Source organism: Lynx canadensis, chromosome A2 (assembly GCF_007474595.2).
Source record: "Lynx canadensis isolate LIC74 chromosome A2, mLynCan4.pri.v2, whole genome shotgun sequence".
NCBI classification, from domain to species: Eukaryota; Metazoa; Chordata; class Mammalia; order Carnivora; family Felidae; genus Lynx; species Lynx canadensis.
The window spans coordinates 98787947-98813323 of record NC_044304.2 but is presented as its reverse complement, the minus strand read 5'-3'; the positions used below and the strand labels follow the sequence as shown (position 1 = coordinate 98813323).

At 40.4% G+C, this 25377-nt stretch overlaps 1 protein-coding gene across 9 annotated transcripts in view; it reads left to right on the top strand.

Annotated features, from left to right (window-relative positions):
• Window positions 1–25377, top strand: part of SLC25A13 (solute carrier family 25 member 13) — a 186499-nt gene that overhangs the window by 41195 nt on the left and 119927 nt on the right. The gene's annotated exons all lie outside the window — the stretch shown is intronic.

The following is a 25377-nucleotide window of genomic DNA, read 5'->3' as shown; positions in this document are numbered from 1 at the left end:
TACCCAAGCTGGAAGAAAGAGACAGACCATCTAAAATTAAATGATTCTTTGCAAAAGGCCTTTGGGTTTTTTTCCCCCTACCAGTGTTCTCACATTTTAAAAATGAGCTTTTCCTGATTTTGCTTAAGATTGCAGTTGGCATTTACCATTAGGTGCAGAATTTTGGGCTCCAAACTCTTACTAATACAAATAACAACATCCCCTAAGAGCCACGTATTTTTTTTAATATGAAATTTATTGTCAAGTTGGTTTCCATACAACACTCAGTGCTCATCCCAAAGGTGCCCTCTTTAATACCCATCACCCACTTTCCTCTCCCTCCCACCCCCCATCAACCCTCAGTTTGTTCTCGGTTTTTAAGAGCCTCTTATGCTTTGGCTGTCTCCCTCTCTAACCTCTTTTTTTTTTTTTTTCTTCCCCTCCCCCATAGACTTCTGTTAAGTTTCTCAGGATCCACATAAGAGTGAAAATATATGGTATCTGCCTTTTTCTGTATGGCTTATTTCACTTAACATAACACTCTCCAGTTCCATCCACGTTGCTACAAAGGGTCATATTTCATTCTTTCTCATTGCCACGTAGTATTCCATTGTGTATATAAACCACAATTTCTTTATCCATTCATCAGTTGATGGACATTTAGGCTCTTGCCATAATTTGGCTATTGTTGAGAGTGCTGTTATAAACATTGGGGTACAAGTGCCCCTACGCAACAGCACTCCTGTATCCCTTGAGTAAATTGCTAGCAGTGCTATTGCTGGGTCATAGGGTAGGTCTATTTTTAATTTTTTGAGGAACCTCCACACTGTTTTCCAGAGTGGCTGCACCAATTTGCATTCCCACCAACAGTGCAAGAGGGTTCCCGTTTCTCCACCTCCTCTCCAGCATCTATAGTCTCCTGATTTGTTCATTTTAGCCTCTCTGACTGGAGTGAGGTGGTATCTGAATGTAGTTTTGATTTGTATTTCCCTGATGAGGAGTGACGTTGAGCATCTTGTCATGTGCCTGTTGGCCATCTGGATGTCTTCTTTAGAGAAGTGTCTATTCATGTTTTCAACACACATTTTCTACATACAAATATATGCACACACATAATTTTCTTTTTTGGTTGTGCCATTTGATTATAAATTACAGACATCATGATAGTTTAGCATCTATCTTTTAAGAATAAGAACGTAGGAGAACAAGAATAAGTAGGAGACCACGTAACTGCCATACCATAATCTTTTAGGAGAATTAACAATAATGTGAAGTATCTTCAAAATTCCAGTCTGTATTCCAGTATACTGGATCTCTCCACCTCCCTCCCACTTCAAACGGCTCATTGTGGTTTTGTTTTGTTTTCTTTTCTTTTTAAATCTAGGATCCAGACAAGGTTCTTGTACTACCTTTATTTGTTTTATCTCTTTTAATCTAGAACAACCTTGTAATTTTTTTTCATGATATTGGCTTTTAAAACCTGGGCCAGTTGTTTTATTGAAGGTTCCACATTCTGGACTTGCCTGATTGCTTCTTCAGGCCTGGATTCACGTTAAGGGGCAGGTTAGGAGAGATCCTGTACTTTCTGCTGTACCTCGTCAGAAACATGTTGCAGCATCAGTGATGCTAAGTTTGATTGCTTGGTTAGGGTGGCGTCCCCCCAGATTGTATATTTATGATAATTTTTGTTTGTAATTAATGAACAGATACTTTGAGGACATGTGCATATCCTGTTTCTCAGCAACTCTTCATCCACTAGTGTTAGCATCCACAATGATCGTTTCCTGAATCGGGTATCACATTGTGGTGATTTTTCTAATTCTGTCATTTCTCCTATATTTATTGTCTAGCACTCTTTGTTAAGGAAAAGTTTTCTCTCCTCTACCCCATTTTCTTTCTCTCTTCTTACCAGTATAAATTCGTGGAAGTTTTCATTTTAAATTCAGTGTATTATAATCTATTACTATTGTTCTCTTAGATGCTCAGATTTGGCAAGGGGGGACCCTTGGGCCTAGCTCCTGTGCCCTCGTCTTTGAGTGCTCTTTGCTTTAGGCAAATCAGCCATTCTAGGCTCTGGGTGGGTGTTTCTGCCTCTAACCTGGGAATCACTGTTCTCTTCAAGAAGTCCTGGTTCCTTTAGATTGGGATTGGTGCTTAGAAACTGAGAGCTGGGCACTGGCTTCTTGTTATAAGGTTGTTACTACTTCTCTGTCTTCTCAGTAAAAAGAACAGAGAAATATATTTTAAAAAATCAAAAGTTCATAATGACATTTCCTATTTAAATTTAACATTACAGGATTTTTTTTTCTTCTATTTTTAACTCAGTGAACATTTTGGTTCCTAATTATTAATATATTTATGGATATTAACTTCTATAATTGTGATACCTTCTAATTTTTTTTCCCATCTCTATCACCATTAACATACATGCTTTTCCTATTTACTTTTGTATGTACTCTCCAAAAATAGTAGCCTTCGATTCATTGAGTTAGAACAATGTGTAATATATGTTGTGCATATATATATATATATATATTCAAAATCTTATCACAAATCTCAAATGCTGGCTTTGTTTTCCTGGTTTTGCAGATGAGACAGCTGAGGCTCTTAGTGATCAAGCAGTTTGCCCCCAAAAGGTGCCCAAGCTTGTCTGGCTTCAAAGACCTTGACCTTTCCAGTGTCTCAAACTGCCTCTTTTCTCATAATCTCATCATCCTCTTTAACTTGACTTTTTTTTCAGATTTTGTATTAACTTAAATCTCAGTTTTTCACTGTGACAGAGAAAATCTTAGATGGCCTCAGTCCATTGCCTTGTGACTTTTTTTTTTTTTTCCCCAGTTGCAGAAACCTGAGTTTCAAAAGGGAAAATAACCACCCATAATCTTTTCATCCCCACACGGTGGTTTAGAGTCTTTTTTAGTATCTTCTATGATTTGTTAACCTGCATCAATATTTTTCATAATCTGAATGAATATTAATTGCAGTTCTTTTATAATCTTTTAGACTATATCAATCAATTTCCATATTTCCATATGCTGTTCACATTAACAGTGTTAAATAGCTTCATAGTCTATGAGATTACATACCAACCATACTCTATGAAATCATGCCCTTACAGAGTTGTTTCAGTGTTTAGTTTTCCTTTTGTTTAATTAATTCCTTTGAAAGAACTTAGAGCCGTTCCTGGACACAAGGGTAGAAGTATTTTAAGTTTCACCATATGTAGTGTGGTAATTCTTTCCAAAAGCACTGATCATGTTGAAGAACTTGTCCAAACTATTTATGCTTTCTGAGCCAGTAGCACACGGCTGCTGTTTGAGCCGAGACCTGCCTAAGACCCAAGACTTGTTCAGATGTTCATGTGCCATTTTCCCTGACCCTGACCCAAGCTCCGCAGTATTTCCTTCACAAATAGGTATAACCATACATCTGTTCTCAATGTAAAACTGTGAATGCCTTCATTTCCCCTTCCTTTGGAAGCATAGCATTTCTCAAGTTCACAAGTCACAAATCATCTTCCCAAATCAACTACTGTTCTTGAAAAAATTACACGGTGAAGCCACATGCTGGCCCATGGAAGCACAGCACATACACCAAACAAAGGGAAAACACTGGCATGGGCTCCATTTGGCCAGGCTCTCTTTGGGTGTAATGACATCTCTTGGCTGGCCAGAGGGATTCTAGTGCATAATCTTTTTCAAACTTGAAAAACTGTTTGTAGATTGGTAACTTTAAGATTTCAAAATAACGGCAGCTGTGCTGACCCAGATGTCATGGTGAATTGAAATAGTCATTTTTAGGTAGATAATGGTCCACCAGCTGTGGTTTCTGGAGTGGATAAGCCAGGTCCTGCATATTTTAATATCTCCAGTGTCTGATCCAGTATCTGGCCTCTGGTTCACAGCAATTTGTTGACCAAATATGAGTAAATCTACTAAGAAGTATTTACTCCCTTAAATTATGAGAACCCAGGAGTATTGAGGAATGGAAGTTCTAGTTCAAATTCTAGGTTACTCACTGTAGTAGCTGAATAGTGTCCACCTGGAGATGTCAAGTCATAATCCCTAGAATTGGAAATGTGACCTTATTAGGAAAAAAGTGTCTTTGCAGATGTGATTACATTAAGGATCTTGAAGAGAGCACCCTGGCTTATCCATGCCTTAAATGCTGTAAGTATTCTTTAAAAAAAAAAATTTTTTTTTAATGTTTTTATTTTTGAGACAGAGAGAGACAGAGCATGAGCAGGGGAGGGGCAGAGAGAGAGGGAGACACAGAATCCGAAGCAGGCTCCAGGCTCTGAGCTGTCAGCACAGAGCCTGACGCGGGGCTCGAACTCATGGACCGTGAGATCATGACCTGAGCTGAAGTCGGACGCTTAACCGACTGAGCCACCCAGGCGCCCCTGCTGTAAGTATTCTTATAAAAAGTAGAGAGACGTGATACAGACATCAGGGCTACCAGCAGCTGGAAGAGGCAAGGAAGGATTCTCCAGTGAAGAGTCTCCCTTTGGTGGGTGTGCAGCCCTGCTGACACCTTGCTTCTGGACTTCTGGTCCCCAGAACTGTGACGGAATGAATTTCTGTTGTGTGGAGCACCCTAGTCTATGGTAGTTTGTTACAGCAGCCCCAGGAGACTAATACCCTAACATAGCTCTTTTCTCTGTGGTTCAGAAAGCCTGTACTTGCAAAGAATATGCGGGGGATGGAAACCAAATAGCCTGATTCTGAGCAGTTTTTTTTTCCAGTAGTAACTTTTGGCTAGATCCCGACATTTTCCAGGCAGAAACCTCTGCTGCAAACCCTGTCTGTGAGGGCACAGTCCCTCTCTGGAGGCTTCACTTATGTATAGGGTTGGGCTGAACTCTAGGCATGGAAACTTAAACATCTGTGCACTGCTAGAATTTGTGGTAAAGGGATTCGGATTTTCTGGAGCACTCTTGGTTTTGATTCAGTGTTTCATTGGGTAGTGACTTGGTCAGACTTCCGTTCTATGAGCTGCTTGCTCATATTCTGTAATGCAGAGGCTGGCATACCAGGAGCACAGAAAATGCAGAGCATAGTGGAGGAAAGTACATAGGAACTTGTACTTCATACTAAGGATTGTAGGCCTTTATTTTGGGAGCAATGAAGAGCCATCAAAGGATGATTTGAGTCTTGGCCTAATGTGCCTGTCTTACAGCCCACATATATTCTCTGATTTCACCTGTCCCCACCTCTCTTCTAATTGCCTGTTGTGTTTAGATTCCCCAAATTCCATTCTTTTAATAGATTTAATAATGGGTTTAATCAATTTGTGAAATTCCTTGAGAGAGATGATAAGAAACTTTGAATGCCCAGTCCTGGAAGCCTTTTGTATGGTGGACCTCATGGGTAAGAAGGGCTTGTTGCAGCATTTGAAGAGAAAGGAGAGGAGGAAAGCAAGGAGGAAGAGGAGTAGAAGGACTTCTAGGGCCCAGACCCTCTTACTTTAGCTAAACAGTATGAACTCTGTGCTTGACTTTGGATTTGTCTGTATGATTTTTGATGTGTGTTTTAGATTTCTCATCATTATGTTTTTGTTTAAAATGGGAATGAAGGGTTTTTTTTTGTGTATCATCCAAGGGTAATTTTTATACATTATTCACACAACTATCTACCAAGAGCAAGTAAAAATAAATTTTATGTGTGTCCCTTTGAGCTTTGCAAACATGTTTTCTGTTTGTTGTTTATTATTAACTGATATCTCACTAGAGACAGCTGGGACTCAAAAGCTGTTTTTCCTAGTACGTGACCTTCTTACTTGGGGAGACTAAGTGGGGGCCAGAATAAGCTGGATGTGTTTGGGTGCCTGGTCTCTTGGGCTCAGGATGCTCACTATCTAGTATAAACTGACCCCTGTCTGTGTGGGTGGGCCTTGGCCAGCTCTGGCATCTAATCGGTTTGCTGAGATCATATGTATGAATTTAACACATACACGTTTTCCATCTCAGGCGTGGAACTTCTTTGCACTCCATGCAAGAATAGAAGTTGGCTCTTCTTTTGAAAAAAGGAATATCACTGGAATCTTCTCCTGAAATCATTATTGCACTATATGCTAAGTTGGATGTAAATTAAAAAAGAAAAAAGGAAGATCAGAAACCCTGATTTCTTTTTTTTTTTTTTTTTGTTAATGTGTGTTTGTTTATTTTTGAGAAAGAGAGAGAGGCAAAGAGAGAGAATCCCAAGCAGGCTCCGTGCTGGCAGCTCAGAGCCTGACATGAGACTCGAACCCACAAACCGGGAGATCATGACCTGAGCTGAAATCAAAAGTCGGACGCTTAATCAACTGAGCCACTTAGGCATCCCAGAAATCCTGATTTCTTAATGAGCTGACATGTCCCTTTTACCACCATCTCAGTCCCCGCTCCAGGGACAGTGCCAAGTGGGGAATTTGGTGTGGTACACCTGTCCTCCTGTATCCCAGGTGTCCTAAGGTGAGCTCAGGGAGGACAGAAACCCCCTGTGGAGCGGAAGGGCAAAAGCTTCCTTGATCCTGATTTTCATTACGAATACAGACCATGAAAGCCTTCTGACCTTTAGGTTTATTGAATCAAAATGATAGCAATATAATCAGCAGAGAATTGCTTTCTCTTCAGAGTACAGAGAATCATTCCTGGGCCAATTCTCATTTTGAGGCATAAGGAATAAGGGTGTTAAAGAAGAAACAATGAAAAAGAAATTGATGATTTAAAAATGTGTGACTAAATCACACATAAATCAAGTCTGTTCTCTGCCTTTCCCATGTTTGATCTTAATCTGAGGGGAAAATAAAAAGTATGGCCTTTAAATACTTCACAAGGTGAAGGAGGATATAATAATGTTGTTGATGATAAAATCATTTTTATATACCTGTTTTCACTTTGTGAGGTTGTTGCGATGAAATCCAGGCCTTGGCCACACGCTGGGAGTTAATGAGGTTTACAATTGGCAATGCTTAAAGAGTATTAGGGTAATGTATTTAAATATCAGCAGTTCATAGTCTGAAATGCTCATCTGTCAAATATAATCCAGAATCAATAAGAGGAGGTCTTTCAATTTGCTAATGAGGAGCGTTTTCTACATACTGGGGTGGACACGGATTTCAGATAAACACCTGAAATTCATAAGCTATAGAATTAAGCAAAGGCATCTCTTTCATTAAAAAAACTTGATAATAATCAACAGCAGTCACCTGAGAAGCTTAAATTTTCTTCTTAGTCATCAGACTCCCAAATTAACCTACCAAAACAAAAAGCCTCATTAGCAGCTCTCATTGAATCAGTGTTATTTTTTTCTTTCTCTCAAGGTGTCTGATTAACCCCCTTTCTTTTTGCATTTCTCACTTTGTGTTAATATTTGATGTCTGAAATCATAGGGGGGTGCGTGCGATGTGGTGGCTAGACGGTGTCTGCAAGGAGCAAATTAAAAAGAATTCTTAAAAAGGTTTGTATTATGTCGCTGGTATATTAGAAAACCTTTAGGAATGTCAGGTGCCTGGGTTTATTTTTCTTTTTAATTCGGGAAAAGGTTGATTAATGACTGGGTGTTGATTTCACTTCTCATTCATATGTAGGGACATCCCTCCTCCTCTTCCCCCCATCTTCTCTTACATACCAAATGCAGCCCCTCTTGGAGAGTGTGGCTGTCAAGGGAAGGGGAGAAGTAGGGGCCATTCCTGTAGGGGAAAGGGGAGTTTTGGACAGATGACAGCATGACGTAAGCTCAGGGGAATGACTGTAGAGTGTGGAGATCTGACACGTAAGAGAGAAAAGGAAGAAATTCTAGTGCATTGTCTGAGGAGGAGGTGCGGTCTTGTGAGAACTGGGTGAGTTCATCCAGAACAGCTCTTCTCAAAGTGTGGTCCCTGGGAGCCTCTGAAAACCTTTTGAAGGAATCCGTGAGGTCAGAGCTGTTTACATAATAATACTCAGAGTCACATCTGCCTTTTTCTAAAAGTGGTGAGTAAAACTTGTGAAGCCTTAACACCAGTTAAGGAGTGCCACCAAGCCAAACGAGAGGAGGGAGTAGTCATGCTCTTTGCTAGCACACATTTGCAGTGACGGTAGTGATGAGGAGGTTAATTCCACTTCAGAATGGCCTTGGAGAAGCAGTATAAATCATTGATTTTTATTAAGTCTCACCCTTGAGTACACATAATTTGAAAATGCTGGGTGACTAAATGGGAAATAGGCATAAAGAATTGCTGCTGGTTATTGTCATGTGGTTGGTCGTCTGAGGAAAAGCATTTGAGCAGTTGATTTGAGTTGTTAGCTGAGCTAGGCATTTTTTTTTTTTTTTTTCACAGAACGCTGTTTTTATTTGAGAGAAAATTTTCATGTGACAGCTTCCCAATGCTTAGACTTTTCTGATGTAATTAGTGGGGGATATTAATGAATGTGAGTTTTTAATACAGTGTAATGAAATGTGCCAACATTTCGAAGATTGGCATAACTTAGTGAAAGTATTTGCCAGCTGTCCAGTATAGGATGTTTCAAAATCATGCACGGGTGGAAGATGTATTCACAGTGCATGACAGACCTATGGATTTTAATGTAAGAGTGGGATACTGTTTCAAATTCCACATTGTAACTAATCTGTAAGGAACTATCACTTGTTAGGATTTGGTGGTCTGTAGAATAGCCACAGTGATCTGAAAAGGCTGCTGAAATACTCCTTCCTTTTCTTACTATGAATCTGCATAAGGGTGAAATCCTTCATATCCCTCTAACAAAACAACGTATTATAGCAGATTGAATGCAGCTGTCTTCCATTAAGTCAGATATTTAAGAGATTTGCAAAGACATAAAATGCTTCTTTTCTCACTACATATTCTGTTTTAGAAAATATAGTTATTTTTCATACAGATACGTGTTATTTATATCGCCATGTAGTAGATTTATTCACTTTTAAGTGAATTAATCCATACTTCAAAATTTTGCCTGTTTAATTTTCGATACAGTAAATATGATACATATAACCCACATAAGTAAAAGCTGTTTGGAATCCTCAAAAATTCCTAAGAATGAAAAGGGGCCCTAAGACCCCAAAGTCTAAGAAATGCTGAGCTAGAACAATGGAATGGCAGGCAAAGTATAGGGCAGAGACATGTAGATGTGGTGGTAGGATTTGGAGGAAGTTTTCTTCTGGTTTCCTTGGTTCTGCTCTGGGAAATAGATGAGAGGGAGGATGTGGGTTGAGGTATTGGCGGTTTGAGGAGAGAGGAGAATATATTATGGTTCCAGGTCTGGTGCTAACACTTTCCATCCCTTTTCTTATTTAATCTTCATAACGAGTCTTTAAAACAGGTACTTTCATGCCCCACTTATAAAGGGAGGTACAGAATCAGAGTTCAAAGCCACCTAGTTAGTGAATTGCTGGAACTAGAATTTGGACCTAGTTCTTTTTGGCTTGTGCCCAGTCTGCTCTACTGAACTTTCTACACATAGAGGAGAATATTGAAAATAGAGCTTTGCATGAGAACTCTGCCTGTGTCCTTGCTTAGGAGTTCCGATGCCCTTTGAATGATTCTTAGCCTCCAAGACTCATGATTTGGCCAGCATAACGTGGACTTAAAAGCTCCATGAGCACTACATCAGCTGTCATCCACACCCACAGACCTTTGAAAAACTGCCCTCACATTCTTCACATCTATTGTTTCTAACCCAGGAATAGTTTTTGGATCACTCTCCCCCTTTCACTCTTAGACTCAACCTTGAGATCCCGTTGCATGCCATATTCTCAGAATTCTTATCTTTCTTTACTGGGCCAACTGAAAATACCAACCCTTCCTCCATATTCTTCCCAGCGTGTGGAGGTGTTCAGAAAATGAAAGAGCCAAAACACGTTCCCTCCCGCTTTCTTTGCTTGGTTGTTTAGTCTTGCTTTAGTCTGCACTGGTGGGGTTTAAAACTCACATCTAAAAGGCTAAAGGAGAGGGAATCATGCGTACGCTCTGTTTCCTGGCTACTTGCACATCTGTTTCTCTACCCGTGGCAGTGTCCTAGGCACAAGATGTGGCAGTTGCTGAAATAAAGAGTCTTGCACGAAGCTGTGAGGGATTCCTGAAGTGAATCGTGAGGAGATTTTAGTGCCTATTAACTTTCCCATTGATTGTGGCATAATTGTCAGTGCGTCACTTCCTAGTAAATAGATTGAGATTCTCTGACTTTAACGAAGGTTTCTGAGGGTAACGTTTCCACCACAATCTGATAAAAAGGTTTTGGGATTTTCAGTCTAGAAGAGTAAGAGATGGCAGAGGATAACTGCTGAACCTGCGTAGAAATTATAGAGTAACTTAGTATCTGTAGTAAAGGATGTATAGTACAGTAAAGTAGCCTTGTGTTACAGACCTGAGGGAACCTCAGAACTTAAAAAATCTAGGTTAATTTCATATTTAGTAATTCACTTAACCCATACTTATTGACATTAGCTATGTGCCGGGCATAGTTCTAAACCAAATGGTAAGCAGTATGCTCTGATATAGCAAATGGACAATGTAAACCAATAGATCTATGGTATAGAGGCAGGTAACTGTATGTATGAAAGCATGGGAAGGAGGTGGTGAGTGAGTGCTCAAGGGTGCCATGGTGGATAGGGTGGTCAGGAAAGACCTCTGCAAGATGCCATTTGGGCAGAGACCTCAGTGAGAATGTGGGAATCTAGGTCTTCAGTTTCTGGGTGGAGGGAATAATAGATGCAGATGAGATAGGAAAGTGTTTGACGTGTCTGAGAAGCGGCAGGGGGACTCGAGACTCGCAAAGAGCAGGGAAGTGAAGGAAGCCAAAAAGGTATCCAGGGCCAGATTTTATTAGATCTTGTACAATTTTATTCCACGTGTAGTAGAGGTCATTGGAGAGTTTGAGCATGGAACTGACATGATGTGAATTAAATGTTGAAAGGATCTCCCTAGCTGATTATGGGGAATAGAATGAAATGGGCAAGAGTGGGAGAAGGCAAAAGATGGCAGGCTTAGAGTGCCAGTTGTGGAGATGGTAAGAATTTTTGGGTGTTCTTGCTAGATTGGCCTCAAGACTTCTGTAGAACGTGTCAGTATTGATGTGCTCATTACACATACACGCGGAGAGCTAGGCTGTTAGATGTTTGGGTCTGGACTTCAGGGGAGAATCATATTTTATCTCATTTTGGTAAGTGGGGGCCCATTTATATTTTCTCCTTAGCCCTTTTTGGTAGGATCCATTTGTATTTGATAGCTTACTTGCTTCCTGGCAAAGCAGAATGTTGTTTTATGGACTTCCTGCTCTGGACCTGGAATTGCCCACTCTTCATGGAGTCTTTATTCTTTTTAATGGGCACTTGTATTTAGAGACCACACTGTAGGTATCACATGTGCTTCTTTTGGGTTGCCATTGCTTTGAGGCCTTTCCAGTGGCTAATGGGGGAAAAGTTTTCAGTCCACACTGGCATTTCTAACTCAGAGTTAAACAATTGACAAAATTAAATTCAAAGTATTTTTATTCAAAGTATTTGGTTTAACTCTAACTCAGAGTTAAACAATTGGCAAAATTAAATTCAAAGTATTTTATTCAATTTCTCTATCATCTCTTTACTCTTTCATTGAAAAACTCTTGGCTACCGGCAACATTCATGGAATTACCTATTTGCAATATGTAGGTTACATTCAAAACTATTAATAACACCAGTATTGCTGCTAACAGATATTGAATGAAGTTTAAGATTCTTTTCAGCTCTGTTTGTGCATAGAATGTGTCTCACTAAATACTTACAGTAGAAAGACTGTATTCTAAAGTTATTTGAAACAATTCATTCCTCTGTGTGGGTTGGCCACCAACTAGATATATGGTTAGGTTCATTCGTTTCAGTTTGTCTTCAGTTTTTAGGGATTGCTTTTTTTCTTTTAGAGTTAATTTAATTCTTGAATATGTAAAACATGTTTCCCAAGTCAAAGCTGTATTGACAAAAGCAAGGTATACTCAGAAATCTGACTTAAGATGTCTGCCTCCTTCACCCTATCTCCTCTCTTCCCTTAGAAGAGATAACATCAGATCCTATGGGTTGAGGGCTCAGTCTCACAAGACCACCTCCCTCTGGTTTCACTTCGGATACCAGTTGCAAAGTCCAAGTTGTTAACTTAACTGATCACCCATAAATCAGAGGTTCTTATGACCCCCGCCTTGAGTTTGGTAATTAGCTAGAGTGGCTCCCAGAACTCAGGAAAACAGTTTGCTATTTACCAGGTTTTTATAAAAGGATATGATAAAAGGGGCACCTGGGTGGCTCCATTAGTTAAGTGCCTGCCTCGATTTCAGCTCAAGGCATATTTCACAGTTTGTGAGTTTGAGCACCATGTCAGGCTCCATGCTGATGGTACGGAGCCTGTTAGGGATTCTCTCTCACTTTCTCCCTTTCCCTCTCTCTCTGCCCCTCCCCTGATCACTCTGTCTCTGTCTGTCTGTCTGTCTGTCTCTCTCAAAATAAATAAACTTAAAAAAATTTTTAAACAAATTAAAAAATGGGATATGATAAAGGATGCAGATGGCCATCTAGATGGAAGAGATGCATAGGCATGGTATGGGGCATTGGATATGGAGATTCCATGCCCTCCCCCAGAGCTGCCACATGTTCACCAATCTGGAAGCTCTCTGAGCCCTTTTGGGATTTTTATGGAGGCTTCACCCATTTCTAGCACCTCTGTCCTCTCTAGAGAATGGGGGATGAGCTGAAAATTCCAAGCTGTCATCACGGCTTGCTTTTTTCGGTGACCAGCCCCTATTCAGGAACCCACCCAGAGTCATCTTACTAGAACAAAGACACTGCTGTCACCCAGGAAGTTCCAAGGGGGTTAGGAGCTCTGTGCCAGGAACAAGGGGCAGGGATCTGTCTATTTTTTCTGTTCTCTCACAGATCTGCATAACAAAATCCAGTGATAATATTTCTCTTCAGGTTAACATATTTTCTCCCTCACACCTTCTGGAAATACTGCTTTCGGGACACCCATCCCATTCTCTTGCCTCCCTGATTATTCTTTCTGAGCCCTGTTTTCAGATACGTCCTCATCTCCCATTCTCAGAGCTCAGTCCTTGGGACTTCTTGTTTCTTCTCACACTTCTTGGTGATCTCATTTCCCTTACCTCATGGTTCTAAATACTCCATAACTTTTGCTTTTATATCTGTAGCCCTCTCTTCCCGGTTGAACTCCACAGTCCTCTCTGTTCAGCTGCTTCCTTGAGATTTCCATTTGCATGTTTAGCAGGACTTTGGAAACCTCAAGTGTCCTAAACTGGATTCCTGGTTCTTTTCTCCAAAAGCATTCTTCTTTTCTTATTTGCTGTCTCAGGACGTTCTGTCTCACAGTTGCTCAGGTCCCAAACCCTGGAGACATCCTTGCTTCCTCCTTTTCCTCTCACACTTCACATTTAGTCTTTCGTCAGATCTACTTGGCTTTACCCTCAAAATATGGAAAAACTCCTTCCCTCCAATTTCTTAGCATGGTGACTAATATCAGCTGCTTCTCAGGTTTCACGGTACCAATATAGACAGTACGAAAAAGGAAGGTGCCAGAAAGTTGACCAAGAAAGGCAAAGACCTAGTAGAAGTGTGGGACAAGTCCAAAAAATGAGAGAAGGTCCAAAGGAAAACTCCAAGACAAGCTCAATTGCTTTGTCTTGTTTCCTTAAAAGCAGAGGAGACAAATTATAACAAGTGTCTGACTCCAAGTTCATAACTGCTGTGGCCCTCTCTGGAGGGCTGATGGTTTGAGGCTCCCTGACCAGAGCATCCCTTGAGGGGAGGTACTTAGTAGAAGACGCATCTGGTAGGTTGCTAACAAAGAGCCCATGTAACCCGCACTGGGAAAGATAGTGATGCACCAGCTGCTGGTGAAGATGCGTAAAAGCTGCAGCAGGGAAGCAAAGGTACATACCACTGAAGTTCAGCTTCACTTTTCTCTTTTCTTCAAGCTCATCTAAATGTAAATTTTCAAAAAGAAAACTGTATTACATGAGCACCAAAAAGAGAGAAAAAAGGGAGAAGAAACTAAAACTCTTCATTAACTCACTCTATAGTGATTCTGTGCAACTGGTGAATGGCATGTGGCCCCCAGTTGGCTAGTTCTTTAGATTGATTGCTAGTGAATAATCGAGCTCCCAGTGTGACCCTGCATTTCACATGAGTTAGTTTTTTTTTTTTTTAAATTCCATTTGTAGCATTATGGCAGACAGTTACAGGATATCCAAAATGTGACCATTTCTTTCCTTCTGTGCTGCTAGTATCATTGTCTGAGGCAAGATCATCTCTCACTCAGATTATTGTCATAGCCTCTTAACAGATCTCCCTGCTTCTAGATTTCCTTCAGTCTGTTCAGCACAGAAACCAGAGTGATCCCGTTCATACCTAAGTTGGATCATGGCACTCTCTGGCTCTCCATTTCACTCAGAGCAAAAGCCCGAGTCCTTACTGTGGCCAGTGAGGCCTAGCAGTGGCCACTTTCCTTCCCTTCACCCCTACTTCATCTGCTTCTGTTCTTCCTCCTAATACTTTGTCCCAACCCCTTTCTTGATCTTGCTGCACCTTGAGCACATCATGATTAGTCTCACCTCAGGACCTTTGCACTTCCTCTTCCCTCAGGAAGCTCACTCATTTCCTTTAGGTCTTTGCTCTGATAACACTTCCTTAGGGAGGTTTTTCCCTGCGCATACTATTTTAAGTTGTACCCCCACCATGCCTTTTCCTTCATAAGGATTTTATTTATTATTATCTCCCTCTCCACCTTCTGGCACACACTTGCCTGTAAGCTCCAGGAAGGCGGGGATATTTGTCTGTTTTGTTCGCTGCTGACTCTGCAGATCATAGGACACTGGGTTGGCACATGGTAGCACTCCATCAATATGTTTTGAATGACTCTGAATGGATTGGACACATAAAGTGCCATGAGTGTATGACATATTAGTATTGAGATGATGAGGGGATGAGATTCTCAGGTTCTCTTTTTGGTTCCATATTGAAATTCAGCATGTTAAAATCCCTGATTGTCCTTTTTCTCCTAGGAACACTAACATTTTATGCAGGCTGTCTCTGTAACAGGTGCTGAAATTTTTAGCAAATCTTTTATCTTCTCCTGTCTTCACTTTTATCTTCTCTAAATAGGCTGGTGCCACCATAGTCTGGGGTCATTCTAGTTTTTGTAAAATTGCTCTGAGGAATTCTTTGTATCGAGAAAACCACTCATAGGATTAGGTTCGTGATCCTTTTTAGACTCCTACCCTGCCCTTCAGGACCTTGTGAAGGCCTCAGTGTTCACTGCCTACTGTCCCCTCTGATCCATTCAGCTCTGTCCCCTGCCCTTCTCCATGTTTATGGTCTGGTGAGTTCAGACCTTCTGCAGTAGAGTTAAAGAAATATAGTCCTGTGTTACCTCTTAATGCATTTTAATTCACATTATCCTTCTGGTTATTGATGTAGAATATAATTTTTAAATTCACTAAGGGTGTTACATTTCCATGGGAGAAAACCCTTTTTGAAAGTATCTGAGGAATGTGTAATTCATATCGAAACCCTCTTTCTATGCCTTTTATGATGTCCTGACCAGTGCTTGCTTTCTTCTTACAGTTTTTGGGGTTTTTTTGTTTTTGTTTTTTTTTTTTGAAGTCAGGAAGTGAAACAGTCACCAGCTCACTGAAGGAAAAAGCATTAAAGCTCTGATGTTGCTTTTCCACAATTAGCAATAATTATAGCCAGAAAAAGCAAAAGCGCCTCTTATAAAAAAAGTCTCTTATAAAAAAGTCTTATAGCTTAATTTGCTTTTGCAAAAATATAAAGTACTCCCAACAGTTTCTAATTTTGATTACTCTTTACAATCGCTATTCTGTGTTGTAATTGTCTGCTTTTTAAAAAGCTTGGTATTGTGAGGAGACCTTTAGAAATAGGACTTGTTAATGAATACAGAGATAGTGTGGAATAGGATGGGGAAACCTGTTGGGCAGAAAATTTTTCCTTTCTTACCTGTTTTCAACATTTATATAGGTTCTTCCAGAGAATAAAATAAAATGTAAACCTATGTAGACCAGGCTCAAGCAGTTATAATAAATGCTTTTGGTTCTTTTCATGAGAATCTACATTTGTGGGTGGCCTGTGTTAGCAGGTGAATTCATTATATTTTGTTCGTGTTTAATTGTGTAGCAAAATACAATTAAATATGAAAAATTTCTTTTTTCTTTTCTAGACCTTTACCAGTTCTTAGGCAAGCAAATTTTGTTCATGTAGTAGAATTTTAATTAATCTTTACTGGGGATAAGGATGGAAATAGCATTTTGTATATTGTGGATTTGGGGTAAAATCCAGAAACATCACTTCAACTGTTAGGAGCAGAAATCAATTTTTGTTTCAATTCTCAGTAACATTTCTGAAGTGATTAGGCTACTTTTTGCAATAATGGCAGTTTATACAATTTAGTTTTAATTTAAAAATTTTATTTGAAATCCTAGAGTGTCTTAGATAATCATTAAGAACATAAATTCTCATAGAGGCTTCAGTGATGTGACTGAATCTCTGCTGATCCCAGTATATCCTTGGAAATGTTTGACTTAAAGATTGATTGGGGCTATCAATTTGTTTCTCATGATTTACCTCATTTTAGAGCAGAGTGCTAAAACGAAAATGGAATATACATTTAATATCAAATATATATATATATATATATATATATATATATATATATATATTTGATGAGCACCATTTGGAGCTCATTTGGTGCTCATATATTATTTGATATAATATCCTATGTGTGTGTGTGTGTGTGTGTGTGTGTGTGTGTTTTCTGATCACATCTCAGCCCGTGGACCGAACACAGTGATTAAGATTTTATTCAAGCAGCTACATGAATATTCGTGGAATAGTGGAAGGGGAAGCTTGGTACCTGAAGCTAAGTCATTGCATTTTGTGTGGCCATTTCTTCCTTGTCGTGGATTAGAAAACAGATGTGGGAGGGAGAAAAAAAAGATCTCAGCTCATCATCCTAGTTGTATCTGGGATCTCCATCCCCATTACCAAGAACTCATTTGTTCTTGGCAGAGCTTTCTGTTTAGTTACTCTTAGGTTGACCTGACAGCTTTGCAGCTCACTCCTGAGCCTTGAACACTCTTGATCTCCACCCTGGTCGGTCTTGAACCCCATCCCCTACTTCCTTTCCAGGCCTTTGAAGCCTGCCTTCCTCCTATACTGGGAAAGGTGAGAAAGTATATTGGAGATGGCTGTGCCCTTTGATGACTTGTTTCCATTTTGTGCATGCCCTTTAAAATTAACATCGAATATTTGGAAGCCCTTTGTAATGCAGGTGATAGAGGACAAACTGTAATTGTTTTTTGACTGAAATTTTAGACTTACATAGAATTACCACGTGCCTCAGAAAAATCAGAAGTCTGTTGTTTTGGAACGGAAAGGTGTGTGGTGTGTGGGGAAGTTCTAAGTGTGGAGACTGTGTTTGTAAAGCAAGCGCATTGTTTTGCTTTTTTTTTAATGTTTAGTTTTGAGAGAGAGAGCATGTGTGAGTGGTGGGTGGGCGGGCGATGAGGGGTGCAGAGGATCTGTAGTGGGCTCTGTGCTGACAGTAGAGAGCCCAGTGTAGGGCTCGAACTCACCAATTGTGAGATCATGACCTGAGCCAAAGTTGGACACTTAATCGACTGAGGCACCCAGGCGCCCCACACATTGTGTTTCTTAGACATGGATGTTTGTGTGGAGTGGCATAGGATGGAGGGCTGATGCAGATTATTGGGGATGGTGGCTACTCTTGATGGAGGCCGTTGGCTCTGAAAAACTCTGTATAAACTGCATGTTGCCATATCCGAGCTATGGAACACATTAGTAACTTTTCAATATTTAAGATATTTTAGATAATGCATAATGTCTCCCATACTTTCTATTTATTGCTACATGCCTTGATTTTTAAGTACCTTATCCTCTAAATTAATGGTGGGGGGTCTTCTCCCCACCTTGTCAGAAAACAGTAAAAGTCTTATGATCTGAGATGCAAGTGCTGGAATTATTTTGCAACTTTGAGTAAATTTAAAGTAAACTTTGAGTAAAAAACCCAATCCTTCTTTACTTACATTGAATATTATAAGAAGTCTTATCCCTGAAACTTGGTCTGAATTCTCCTATGTTATCAGAAATTTCTGCAAATTCAATTTGGAATCAACACGTGGGCATTGTTTTTTTCTTTTTCGTCGTCTTAAATACAGAAAATCATAATCTATTTTAAGCTTCTTATAAATGATGGAGCACTTGTTTACATGGGTAAAATGACTCTATCTAAGTAGTGTATTGAAGTTCATGTTAATGTTTGCTATTTAATGACACCTAATGATATTCAATGAAGGGTTATGCTAAACCGAAGAGAAAATGTGTTACCCAGGCAACTGCCTCAGGCACACTAAAGATGCAGGCATATGGCTCTATAGTACACATTATTTCAGCATCTTTAAGCATAAAGAGCCACACATGTAATTGACTGTGAAAAATTACTGCTCAGTTACTGTATTGTACGGTCATAATAGAAGTAAATGAATACGTCATTGTTGTTGGAACAAGTCTGTTGGGAATCACTTGTAGACTCTACTATTTAAGAAGCAAAAATACAATAAGAAGAAAATAGCTGGTTTAATTAACATGTAAAATTGGGTTAATTTGAATTCAGCTGGCACAGCAAATATTAATGTTGGCTTTTTTGTGTGTGTGATATTTGGGCTCAAGCCTGCGTACTTTATTTCTTCTTGCCCACAGCATGAATAATTTTATTTCTTAAAATATGATAAAGGCTATTTCAGTCACTTAATTTTTGCTTTGCCAAACGCTTATGTCATCACATCGAAGAAGGTTTTCGTGTGTATCCATAATGTAAGACTTACAGTTGAAGGGAAAAAAAAGTTAAAATATTTCTGAGTAATCGATAATGTTCCCTGAAAAGGAACAGTAAAACTTAATTTCATGTGTTTTGTAAAAATTTAGTTTACTGCTTATTTTTGATTTTTTTTTTTTTTTAAATAGATGAACCAGGAATTGTCGTTGGCAGACGCAAGAAAGTAGCACATTTGCTCTTGTCACTTTCTGTGTGTCTGTGCTTAGGTGCTTATTTGTTTTCAGACATCACTGTAATCATCATTACCTGGCTTCAAAGATGCAGAGAAGTACACTGAGAGAGGCGTTGTGTCCCAATTAAAAAATCATTTAATTCAGTCGATATTTGGTGTTTTCAAATGCTATATAAGCAAAGAAACACCCATAGTTAATATGGGCATCTGCTAAAAGTGTTCATGAGAAAATTCTGTTCTTCAGCCTGTCTTCCGGGCTTTTTAAGTACTCACACAATCTCTTGAGTGGAAGGTACCTTTTGTGCTTTTCAGCTCTGAACCAAAGGAACAATCAAACTGAAGACTCAAGTCAGATAAGTAAAGGGTTCCACAGTGTGTGCTCTACTGGAAGCGTTTAAACCACCTGGTTACTCCGTGGCAACCAAACAACTAACCTGCTGCTTTATGCAGAGTGATAGCCAGTGTATAGCGGTCACTTAAAAAATGCTAGTGAACAAATTCGGTGCCCACTCGCATTTCAGGTCCTGATTTCTTACCTAAAGCTTATATCCCCATTGTCTTTCTTCATTTACCATGTTAATGAAGTTGAAGCCTTCTCATCCAGCCTTAGAAGAACAAAGGAAGATCTAGGAAATATAAATATATTTTCAATCTATTTTGCTTACCTAAGTGAATTTTCCATTGTGGTTTAAAACTACTTCCCCCCCTCCCTTTAAAAAAAATTTTTTTTTAATGTTTATTTATTTTTGAGACAGAGGCAGAGCATGAGTGGGGGAGGGGTAGAGGGAGAGAGAGAGACACAGAATCCGAAGGAGCCTCCAGGCTCTGAGCTGTCATCACAGGGCCCGACGTGGGGCTCAAACTCAGGGACCACGAGATCATGACCTGAGCCAAAGTCTGACGCTCAACCAACTGAGCCACCCAGGTGCCCTCTCCCTTTTTTTCTTTTAAACGAGTGGTCTTTCTATTCCCTTTTAATTCTTTTCCTCCTTTAAGGCAACCTCCAATTTAAAATCACTTGTTTATGTTTTTTTTTAAACTTAATACACTTATCCTTTTAAAAGAAATACGAATCTTTGGGTAGATCTCAAAATGCTGTATACCCCATGATGTAATTAAGATACAGGATATTTATGCTGCACATTATTAAATTCTGTCAATATTGGTTATTAGACAAAATGGAAACAATGTCATATAAGATAGCTTTTTAGGTTTTTTTTTTCCCCCCGCAATGCTTATTGGCATTTAAGAATGAACAGGGTATTTGTCTAGAGCCTTACAAGGATAGAGAACATGATTTGTCTCTGGGGGCATTCTTTTCCTTGATCCAGTACTACTCTTGTGGGCATTGGCCGTGATCAGAACTTTTTTATGACTCAAGGTTTAAAAGGTTGGAGAGGTGACAGGACATGACATATTCTCCTGAGGTCACTGGGGAGTGGATAGTAGTATTTAACAAAGAAGAGAAGAAGGAATGGGGTATAGAATGTGTATAGGTGAGAGACATTTTTGAGTGTGTAGTTCAGTGAACTATTAACAAAAAGTAGAATGGGGGTGAGTCATACCTGTTAAATATGTTTGGTCCCTCTGATAAGGAAGGAAATGTTGGAGGTATAAGAATGCCCTCTATAAATCCCAGTAGTTGGCACAGGCAGCTTTGGGTAGCCCAGCGCTGTTTGGAGTGAACTGCAAGGCGCGGACAGACAGGTAGATCTGGAAGTATGGGCTTATCACTTACTGAGTCAAGGTCACAATTACAAGGGAGGGCCTATGATATTTATCTACATTTGGCAATATAGAGGCAGTGATCTATGCAGAGGTGATATTTATAGGCTAAACTTGTGATAACAATACAGTAAAGTTGCTAATAAAATCTTTAATAGGTTTTCAAAGCCAGGCAGTAGCATGCTTGTTTGAACAATATTCAGTCTGCCAGATTTCATTGGAGCCAATGAATTTAAATAGCCCCTTGGCAAATGCTGCAGTGAGGTTTGAACCCAAGTGCATGTAGAGCTGAGGAGCCCAGCTGGCCTCTGGACACATATACTCCTGGCAATGCCAAGGCCAGTGCTGGAAGAAAACGGGATAGTAGACTGAAATGCATTGGATAGATCCTCCCTCATAGATCGGGAGAGGAGATCTGCTCCAACTTGTCCAGCAAGATCATTCAGCCACTTAGGCAAAGGAAGAAGTAGAACTTGGGCCTTTTTCCACTTTACTACTGATGATTTTAGGACGTAAAATCCATCATCTGCCTAACTAGTAGTTTTCATATCCTCTGTAACTACAGGGCCTCAGAGTTTGTGCCTCTGGTTGCCATAATCTCTGCATCCACAGGCCACTGGGCTTCCGGGGTGGGGAGAGGGGTGGGGGTGGTGGTGCCTGATTTGCCCCTGGGCTTTATAAATTGTGTGCTGTGACTTCTTGGACAGAGCCTGGATTTGAACCCTTTCCATTCTGTTCTCGCTCCTGCTAAGCTTTAGGCCTAGCCTGCTGCAGCCACTGGGGACTGGGCTCACTTCTTCTCCCTGCAATCCGTGTTCCTCAGTATCCTGAGTGTTCTTTCCATGCAATCCCATCACTGCTGGGCATAAAGCCCTCCAACAGTGGCTGTCCCCCATGCATGCTTGCATTGAAATCCACGTAGCCTCGTATGCTCAACGCACTCCCTCATCCCCGTCTCCCTTCAGCTTCCCTCCTCCCCTGTTTCCAGCCCTCTGGTGGCTCCCTGCCCCATGGGTCTTGCCAAGGTTGGCCTGTCTTAGGGCCAGCCTCTCACCGAGGTTCTTCTGTCCCAAATACTCTTGCTCCATATCTTCCCAGTGCTTTCTCCTCATCATTGAGACTTACTGCCACCTCCCAAGAGGCATTTGCCAGCCACATAGGCAGACAGCCCATGTCCCATCCATATCATTCTCAAGCTTGGCTATACTTGGGAAGGTTGAAAAAAAAAATGACTGCTCAGGTCCCTCCTAAGACCAATTAAATAGGCTCTCTGGGGCTGAGAAGCACTGCTTTAAAGCATTTCTTTTATCTTCTACACAGAAGTTAGCTGATTATGAATCATCTTATTTTTACGTATGTATATTTGTGCTCATTGCCTGCCTTCTCCACTACAGTGGAAATCCTTGAGATGTGGATTCTGTCCATCTTCTTCATTTTCATGGTGTCCTTAGTGCCTAGGGGCTTGCCTGGTATATAGAAGGTGCAGGGAACATATTTGCTTGGTGGCCTGAACAATGTATATTTGCAAGGCATTTGGGAGGGAGATAAGGAGGTGGAAAACCCCCAAAGCTATTAAAGATGTTAAAATGATAGAGGCCAAAACTCTTTTGCTCAACTGGAGATCTCAGGAAAGCCGAGTTCTGTGTTTGTTTTTTTCCCCCCCTCGACATTCTCAGATACTTGAACCTGGGTGGTCTGGTGGTTGGGACCCAGTTTTTGGAGTTCAATTTTACTTTTATCTCTGCCATTAATCCTGGACAATCGTTTGGCTTCTGTTGTAACACACGGAAGAGGGTTATAAGGAGAAGTTATTTTTGCGAAGCGCTCTTGTGGTTAGGAACCTTAAGTAAAAGTGGTAATTGGATTTTGATATGGTGCATTGTCTACATCCAAACTTCCTGAAAGCTGAACAGATCAGATCCTTATGTGCAGTTGCTTAAATTTTCCTAGCCACAGAGTTGGCCTGGAGGTGGGAGCCAGGCAGGAGATGAAAGGGACCGCATGGGGCATAAGCCGCTGCTGAGCGAGAATAAGCAACAGCAGGAGGAAGAGAGAAACTGGAGGTTGTCCACCTCAGATAGCCAGTTAGTGTGACTCTTTCCATCATTTGTTTCTTTTTTCAGTACCCCCCTCCAAACACCCCCATCCCTTATTCAGGCCTTCTGCCACTACCTAAGTTTATTAAATCCTTGATGTTTGGTTTCATATAAATTTTAATTTTTCTCTTATTACAAAAGTAATTCAGTATGTGTATTACTGAAAAGAGTAGAAAATATGGGCAAGCAAAAAGAGAAAAACCCTAAATTTCTAATATTTTACCTAGAGAGAACCACTGTTAATACTTTGGCATACATCCTTCACACCTTTGTGTATGTGTATAAAGTATTATTTTTGTCCATTTTTAACAATGGGATTGTTTTTTAGATACATTTGTATAACCAATTTTTTATCTAATGTGAATTTGTGTATGTAGCAATTATAGTGGTTGGATAGTATTCTATATATGGATGTTCCTTTATGTAATCAGTCACATATTTTTGCATATTGAGGTTGTTTTCACTTTTTGCACTAATATCAACAATGCCACTTGGACATCCCTGTACATAAGTTTGTACACCTTCATTTGTGGGGTCAAAGAGTGTGGGCGTTTTTAAGACTGTTGCTGTGTTGTCAGATTGCCCTGTCCTGAGGGTGTGGCACCATATACTTGCATGCCCTCGTTGTAAGGAGCCCTTCCTTCCCTTTAGGTCTTCATGGTTCTTCCCTGGGTTCAACCAACATGTCTCCCCAACTGCACACTCTTCTCCTTCCAGCACTGCCAGATTATGGTTTGAAGCACAAAGTCATGTTACTAAGCACCACTGCACCTGCCCTTACCCCAGTGACCTTGCACTTCTAGTGGCTCTTCCCTCCAGCCCTCCTTCCTTGGTTTCTGGCTTGCCATCTGCCCCCTGGGCCGTCAGTTCTTGGGGGGGCAGGGGGTGCACTTTTCCCCCGTGTATTCCCAGTACTGGCCTCTGCTCAGCACATAGAGGAGGCACTGATGCCTCATTGCAGTTGCCAGCCTGTCCTTCTCCCACCTCCCATCTCTCCTCTAGCCCGTCTTACCTCTCCTGCAAGACCAAAGGTACATGTCCACTTGGTCATATCTTCCCTCTGATGTCACGTGATTTACTGACATTCTCCATCACTTTCCTCTCAGTGTGATAATAATCTTTCCTTCCTCTGAATTGCTAAGTAATTTATCTCCGCTTCTGTTACTTGCCACTTTTCCCCATAATATCATGGTATTCTCTATATTTTAAGTGTCTCCAGGCTGAGAGCTATTCCTTGCAAAGCTGAGAGGAGGAGACCTAAAGTTACACCACTGTAAGGACACTCAGGCATCATTTTGGTACGTGTCCTTCTAGTATCTTTCTGTGTGTATAGGTGTGTCGTCTTACACAGCCCTAAGTACAGCATACTGATGCAGTCTACTCTTAATCCCTCTTCTCCTTGGCTCTGTATTTGGTTGTAGTATGTGGTGTTTGGGCTACTTTACCTGGACTTTCAAGGAGTTGTAAAGTTGCTGCTGTTAAAAATGGCTTTAGAGTAAAGAGAATGATGGCTCTGGTGGTTTGAACACAAAACAACTTCCTTAAAAAAATCTCTGGAGCCAGGAAATGGAGTAGAAACCTACTCCTCCCTATTCTGAATGGTTGTAGGCCTGTGAAAAAAGTGACTTGTGGGTTTGCTTCTCTTTGCTGACCCACGTCGCACTATTAGTTGCTGCAGGTGAACACTGGTGTCAGACACTGTTCCACGGACACAGTCATGGAGCCACAGTCATCAAAGTTTTGTGATTTATTTCTGAGGGCATCCGGTGTTGTCAGAGAAGTTTTGGGTGGAAAAGGAACCAAGTGAGCTCACCAGCCAGGTCTGAACTTGATTAAGCTTGTATTCTTTGTTGTAATTGACGCTAATACCCATTAAATCTGTAAAGCAAGACCGAAGGACTGTTTATATGAAATATGTGTGTGCGTGTGTGTGTGTGTTTAAATAGCATGCTGCAAATGAATATATAGTACTATGTAATTATTCTGATAGCCTTCTAGTCAGATTACTTTGAAAATCCAAAATGATCTTGCTGAACAGTAAGACATTATGATTTCATGGTTCATCTGTATACCTCCTACATAGATGTATAATACTTGTATCTAACAGGATTACCAAATTACATACCTTTTTGGTATCTGTAACATGCCTAAAATACCAGAGTATTCATTGGCCAGATATGGTTATGAAACCACATTGACACTGCCAGACAAGGATTTGTTCACCCACATAGATAATGTTCAGGTTTCTCAAACCATTTTGAGAGAGGAAAGATGCTCTTTTTATATATTTAAGCCTTTCTTTCTTCAGACCATTAAATTTAAAAAAAAAAAAAGTGCCTCTTTTCTGGAGAACACACTGCTCAATTCGCTTTTAATTAACCTAACGTCTGTGCAAGGATAATTGAGCAAATAGGATTGTTTTCTGCCTTGACAAACTGTCAGCAAGTTAAACTGGGGAGCACTGTGGCTGTGTGGTTGTTGGTACCTGCTCAGAGGAGCCCTGGGGTTGGAGTGGCG